General features: G+C 36.5%; 1 non-coding gene across 1 annotated transcript; it reads left to right on the top strand.

Annotated features, from left to right (window-relative positions):
- Positions 1 to 997: 997 nt before the first annotated feature.
- LOC128862632 (U2 spliceosomal RNA) lies at positions 998 to 1,189 on the top strand. Its single transcript, XR_008454519.1, has one exon. It is a non-coding gene; the product is annotated as a U2 spliceosomal RNA (small nuclear RNA).
- The last annotated feature ends 6,196 nt before the right edge of the window (positions 1,190 to 7,385 follow it).

Here is a 7,385-nt window from a genome sequence, read left to right as displayed (position 1 = left end):
CTTTTGGACTGACCTGATATACTCTGGCATTTATAAAGAGGGGGCAACAGGAATTTTGCGATCCATATGTTACCAAAGCGCCCTTCAGTTTGATCGATACTGGTATACGGCTCACAGTTTTGAGTCCAGGCTTTAACGATTGCTAAGCAAGCACTAATCCATTTGGCTAAGGAGGCCGCCGTAGGCATTTTATACCCCCTATTTTTATAAGTTATTATTTACCCTTTAAGTAAAATAAGTTACGCCTTTAATGCATCTTTTCGGTTATTTTTCCACGACTTTTACGCTCTTGCCTACAGCTCTGATATATCGGACTCTCTTTCATCGTTCAGAAAACGTTACTACCCGGTCCCGGTGGTTTAGAAAATTCTAAAAATCATATTTTTGTTTTTTCGATATTTCGAAACTATAGTATCCTAAGAATATACTGTGAAAATTTCATGCGAAAATTCCCACTATTAAACACATTTATCTCGAAACGACTTTTTTCGGCCTGGTGTTCTCAAAAAAAAAAAAAAACTATTTAACCGAATCGGTAGAAATTTTAATATGTTGTTCACAACATCAATAGCTATCGCTCGGACTAGAATCATATTATTATTTCAATTATTTCGGATTTTTTTGATTAAAAAACTGAAAAAAAACGATTTTTGAGTGTCAAATTCAAAACCGCGCCAGTTTGACAATTTTTGAAGTGAAAACTTCTTTAGAATCGTTGGGAGTGATTTGAGGAAAAGTGAAACGAAAAAGCGACCCTCTTGGCTACGAAGCGTTATATTAATATATATGTTGATATAAAAGTAGCGACGAACTAAATAAAAATAACTTTTATTTTTTCTTGTGATTCGAACCAAGGATTTTGGATCGGAAGCTCACATTGCTAGTCGCTCGCCTACCGCGCCATGCTGTCGTCGCTGGCCTAAAAGTTATTTAGTTACGAAGCGTTATATTATATGTTGATATAAATAATTTTTGTGAGCGTGTAATTCTCAAAAGGTTTATTAGAAAATCTATTGACTAGGTAGTGTGGTATGTTCCTATCAGCTTAACATCTGATATATCCTCCGTCGGAGGACAACAAATGTTAAACTGATTTTTGGAAATGGGCGGAGTGTTTTAGGGGCTTGCTCCACCTCTGCCACGGGTTGGCCCGGTATTGCAGTACCGCCGCGATTTCGGCCTTGAATAAATACAAGAAGAAATATACTAATACATTTAGCTTTGGTGGGAAGACATACATTTTTATATGAATACAAGTAGACGAAAATGGAATTTTTTGAAGTGAAAACTTCTTTAGAATCGTTGGGAGTGATTTCGACAACGCGATCAAGAACAACAATTGACGCGGTATTTCAAAGATATGTTGACAACATCGAAACCAAAGCATTTGTATCATATTTTAGCTATCATAAGCCACTCGTATCATTTGTTGAAATTGAAAACATTGAGGATGAATAATAATAAAATGAAGAAAATAAAATATGAACTTTAGAGCAATATTATAATGAACCTATAATTATCCCGCTCCTAATGCTGCTTTCCTCTTATTCTCTCTCAGTTTGTCTTACGGAAGGTTTCACTTCTATCCCGTCTAACCGTTAGACTGGTATTTTTTTTTTTTTTTGTTTTTTTACTGGTTAATATTCTTTTCGGTTTTTGTGTTTCAGATAAATATAAGAGCCAAAATGGACAGCATCGTCCTGTTTCAATTTTTCGGGACGGTCAACTTCAGTGCCATTTTTTAAATTAATAAAATAAAAAAAAAAATTCATTTTTGTATGTAAAATAAGTTAAATAAAAAGCCTAAAAAATTTAAATATCGTTTCTCAGTTTTTGGTATTGTACAAAAAAATTACTGAGAATACTCTAAATTTTCGTGCTCTAGACTACCGGGACCCTTTAGCCCGCCTTTCTTGGCTCAGTCTCAAAGCGTTGTATAAAATTCGCGAATTTCGTAAAAAAATTAGCCATTTCTCGGTAAATTGATCTCTTTTCTTGCCCACCATTTTTTTGCTTGCCTTGACGTGTGAGAGACAAATATGCTTGCATACCAAATAGAAAACTCGTTCGTCGTAGAAGCGCTTGAAATAAATATTTAAATAAGAGAATGGAGATGCAGTATAATGAAAATTTAACAATTGGCAACTGCAGCACTTCAGAAAACCAAGTTTTTAATATTCAATACCTATACATTGATTTTGTTGCATGCCCGACTACCATAGTAGCAACCAAGAATAGGTACGATGGTAGTACAGGGTGTTCCAACTATACTTGAGACATGAGAACTATGAATAACTTTGGCAGTCGTTGATCGACTTACCCTTTCTGTGGCAGTCTTGAAATGTCTACGCTACGAATATAATGGACTATTCTTGTTCGAGCATGACGAAGTCGGCAAATGTCAAAGGTCTATGATTATAAAATTTTTGCAGCCTTTCATCAAATTTAATCAGTTGGAGGATTCTGATTCCAGCAGGGGGAAAGGCAACGAGAGACGTTGATTTTAAGGAACTTTTTCCCGTGAGGTTTTAGAGCGAACAGTATACACTAATACCTCAAACATACGACTCTCTGAAGGCCAATATTCGGAAGGAAAGTCACGCCTTAACTATACCTGTAAGAGTGCTACAAAATTCATGATGCTACTAACTCTCATTGCCCTTTGGGTTGAAGCAAAAGCCTGTAAACAGTAAACTGGTTGCAATATGCCTACAAATTAAAAAGGATATTCAAAGTCCAAAATAAGTAGAAACCTCGAATTTGTGAAACGTGATGACGAAATGTACTGCAAGCTGGGGTGGAGTTATTCGGAGTTATTTTCGACTTCACCAGGAGCACCTAATCTTTTTTACATAATTCATATTTTTTGCGACCCGAAAGTGTATGAAGTTCATGGAGCAGTGTTTTTGGTGGCTGGAAAAGTTCACAGGCTTTTGCAAGTTTATTGGTATACCCCTAATGTTGCAAGTATGTACACTATTCGAAAAGATACTCGGGCAGAAAAAACATAGGGCATGAAGCATCAAATGTTACAAAAAGTTTTTGGTAATAGCAGGTAATGTCGAACCTTTGAGTGTATTTCTGCCATGAAGAAGATTATCATGAAAAAAGCATCTGCCGTTCGGAGTCGGCATAAAACAATGGCCCCTCTATTTTGAAGAAAGCAGCAAGATGCACCCTACAAATGGGAGAATCAGCCCGGTCCAACTCGCAACAAATACATATGTACGCATAATGTAATAAGACTATAGACAAGTTGTGTATGTGAAGTGTACACACTTAAAGCTAAGCGCCCTAGACCTAGAGATCTAAACTGGTAATAAAGTACCTTAAAAAGCTTAACACAATTGGATAACAAGCTTGGATAGTCTAATATTGGAATTGAACTAAAGTGACAATTAAGTGACTAACAAACTCGCAGAGAACTGGGCATCATCTAAATTTATACATAGGCTCAGAATGCCTCTTCTTGGGCAAGAGGTCTCTGTATATCCTGGAAAGACAAAGGAAGAAGCTCCTAGGGAACTATACTGGAGTAATTAATGGGTGAAATGGGTGAAGCACTTTCGAGAACGGATAACATATTAAAGATCGCTTGAGCTTACATCAGAACAATATGAGAATTATCACGCATACTTTTACTAATCCTGGAAAAATGGGAAATCTGGAAATTTTGCGGAGTAGAGAACGAAACTTTAAATTGGATGACCATTTATTAATGGACGGTGCAGCAAAGTTCCTCTGAAAACTGACAGGATTGAATGGCATTATTTCAATTACGGTGATACAACAGCTCTTAAAGTTATATATAATAATGTGTAATAAAAAAACAGAGAGGTGCTGCTATTTAACAATCTGATTCAAGTCCATTTATCTAAAGCTACCCCAAAAGTTATAAATAAAACCCTGTATCTAATCGCACTCTGCAAATCAACGATGGGGAATTGAAAACGAAAACACAAATCAACGAAAGTGTACCAAACAAACCAACAACAGCAGCACAAACAACAAATAACAAGTGGAAAGCTCCCTAAGTAATCCAAACTTGTTTTGTTTCACTTCCACATTGTTGAAATATGTAGTAGCCACCTTTCCGCAATCTGCTGCTGTGTATGGGTGTTAAGATTTTTTGACTTGGTCAAGCTAGTGACATGACCAACAAAATTTTGCGATACATACATGTAAATACTTAGTCTTGCCATAAATTCTTTAACAAATTTTACATTGCATACGGCGAGAAAAAATTTGCAGAAGAGTGTTCTGTTATTTTTGGTTTTGTTCGTATGCATTGTCTACTAATTATACTCAGTTTCGTGGAAAATTTCGCTTGTTAACAATAGAGTGGGGAGCTAAGAAAAACCGCTTTGCAATGATTGCATTACAGAAGTGTGGTAAAACTGCAGGTGAGATTTACGAATTGCTGATAAAACTCAATATTTCGAGAATGTTTGTTAACCGCCCTCGCCTAGTTCGAACCAGTGCAGCCACAAAAGCAGTTCTAGAAGAAATTCGATTAGAAAGCAGAAAACCATGTCCAGGGAAATAAATTTATCGACCAGTCCATGTTAAGACTAATTAGAGATGATCTCCACATGAAAACCTTCCGTCACTCAATGGTAATCTTTTGGCAACACTTTTGAAGAAAATTAGACCCGATAGATCAAAAGCAACTTCTTCGGTGCCACGCGATCAACGGACATGAAAATATTCTTTTCACAGATGACATAATGTTCACTGTTGAAGAAGTTTTTAATAAGCAAAACGACAAAATGTATGCTAAAACTTCTAAAGACGTAACAAATTTTGTTTTAAGGGTTCAGCGTGAGCACCAGCGTGAGTACTTGCGCAGAAAAGATGGCATATGTAATGAGAATCACAAAAATCGCCGTGTACTTACACATTTTCAAGTAATAATAGACGCAAAATAGTTTAACAATGAAGAGGTATAAGACGCTATTAGTATTACTGGTACAGCAGTGGGATCGCGATAATGTGTACCCTCTCAATTCGAAAATCACAATAATTCGTAACAATCCGTTGGTGGCAGCGTAAAACTGCGGGACACTTCATTTGTGGAAAGTATTAAAGGGTACACCATAAATAAGAGGAGTAGTTCAACCAAACACCCAAAAATGGTGTATGCAACAATTATTTATATATATAAGCATATATAGCACCATTCCTGACATGTATTTATTAATGATAATCCCTTTCAAATATGGGCCACAACTCCGCCATAATTCGACCACCCGTAAACACAAATTTTGAACGACTCGCAACTCGCTGCAGGACTTCGGTCGGTATCTCGTGAATAATTTCAGTAATGTTAGCTTCCAATGCCTCAATCGAAGCTAGTTTATGCACAAATCCACAAAGCATTTATACTTTACAAAGCTTCACAAATAAAAGTCCAAAGGTATGATATCTTGGTTGCCCATCCATTGGTCTGAGACGAGAGATTAATAACTCTCCGGAGCAACAACGCAGTAAACCCATTGTTTCACAAGCTGTATGGGAAGTAGCGCCGGTTTCGTCTTGCTGGAACCAAATGTTGATATCACGGGCTTCAATTTTCAGTATCAAAAAGTAGTTTCGCATGGCGAGGTAGCGTTCGTCATTCCAAACGGTGGTTTTCAATGGATGGATTGGTTTCGGCTTGCTGTTCAGCTCAAATCCGGCAGTTTTTCTTATTGATGTTGAGCCATTAAGTCAAAAATGGGCCTTATCGCTGAACACCATAAATTGGCCTAAGCACGCGATGAACACTTTTCACAGAGCGTCGATTTTCGTAATAGAATTGTACGAAGTGTAAACGTTGGTGAGGTATTTCCATGAAATGTCAATGACTACTGAAAAAAATAATTTATTTAGTGTGACAGTAGTCACGCGTAAACTGTTACAAAAACCCTATTGAAGGAAGTACCTCCAATCAGATCACCCTATGTAATTGAATCCTGATTTGCTAAAAATTTATTTACGAAAAAATTACAACTCTCATTGCCTATGAACTTGATTTATTCAAAAAAATTAACAACCAGTGCAAATAAAATTGCACTAAGCTTTGCATGGGTATACAAAGTTTGGTCCGTACGGCATTTAGCCTTCCGTATTTGTTTTTTTATATGCATATTAGATATGTCGCGACGATGCTGTTTTATTTCCGCCTTGGCAACAAATATCTGCGTATTACTATTATTTTTTGTTTTGTCTCTGAAACAGCCTCCACGTGTGCACTGATATTAATGCGAGTCTTATCCTTTCGAAAACGGCACAGTTGCGTTTCGCATTGTTGTCTTGTGCTCTCTGTTTTGTTGGCAGCATTTCTATTATTTTTATTTTTATTTTGTTCTCGTAGTTGTTTTCATGTTGATTCCATGTGCATTTCGCTGTCGCGCGACAGGAAGTAAATTGTTTTGCCGTCTGTCTGTCTTGCTGTTGTTTTTCAAATTGCAGGAACGGCAAACAAAGTTTTTTGTAAGTGTCTGCTTTTTTTGTCAACATTTTCATTGTTGCTCATTTCACTTAATTTTTTTATAACTCTTCTCAAAGATATTTTTGTAGTTGTGTATAAACTTCAAAATGAGCTAATTTGAAAAAAAAAAATGTTTGTATTTTTTGTTTGTATGTGAAGAAATAATATACATACACGCGTAGGTCTACATTTATTGCTTTTCCTTTTTCTGTTGTTGTATGTTTTCACCGACCTGCTGCGCTAAAAAACGCTTAACGCATTGTGGCAAGAAAGCGCGTTCTGGCATAAAATTACACTCCAAAGTGCATTTTGCGTCATTAAATTTCTGTTTTTGTCTTCCTCCTCCTTTGTGTATTTCGCATAAACTACATCTTTAGAATGTCGCACGAATTGCGATTTAAAATTACACAATTGAATCTAATTTTACGTAGTTTATGTGACACAAACGCGCATTAAGGGCGGCTGCTATAGCCGAATGTGTTGGTAGGTAATTACCATTCTATTGTTGGGTTCGAAACCGGCTATGAGCACGAAATCCAAAAATGATGGAAAAGGTTTTTTCTAATAGCGGTTGCGCCTCGACAGGCAAGTGCGAACCTCCGTGTGTATTTTGGCCATGAAAAAGCTTCTCATAAAAAACAATCTCTTCTGCGGTGTCGGCATAAAACTGTAGGCCACTTCATTTGTGGAAGGAGCTTGGCCAAACAAAGGTTGTGTACGCCAATTGTACAAGGTAACCGGAGAAGTCGTTCTAGATACTTAAGGATGTTATTGTGTAAAATTTCTGTTCAATTTTGTTGCATGAAACTTAAAATTAACCATTTTCGAGTTATTCGGTTGTAAGGATTATAAAATATTTAAATAAATATATTCTGTTGTTTGCTTGCATTTTTTAAATTTTACAGGGTGGGCC

The sequence above is a fragment of the Anastrepha ludens genome, chromosome 4, assembly GCF_028408465.1.
Source record: "Anastrepha ludens isolate Willacy chromosome 4, idAnaLude1.1, whole genome shotgun sequence".
Lineage (NCBI taxonomy): Eukaryota > Metazoa > Arthropoda > Insecta > Diptera > Tephritidae > Anastrepha > Anastrepha ludens.
Note: the sequence above shows the minus strand (reverse complement) of the source record. Positions and strands in the feature narration are given on the sequence as shown.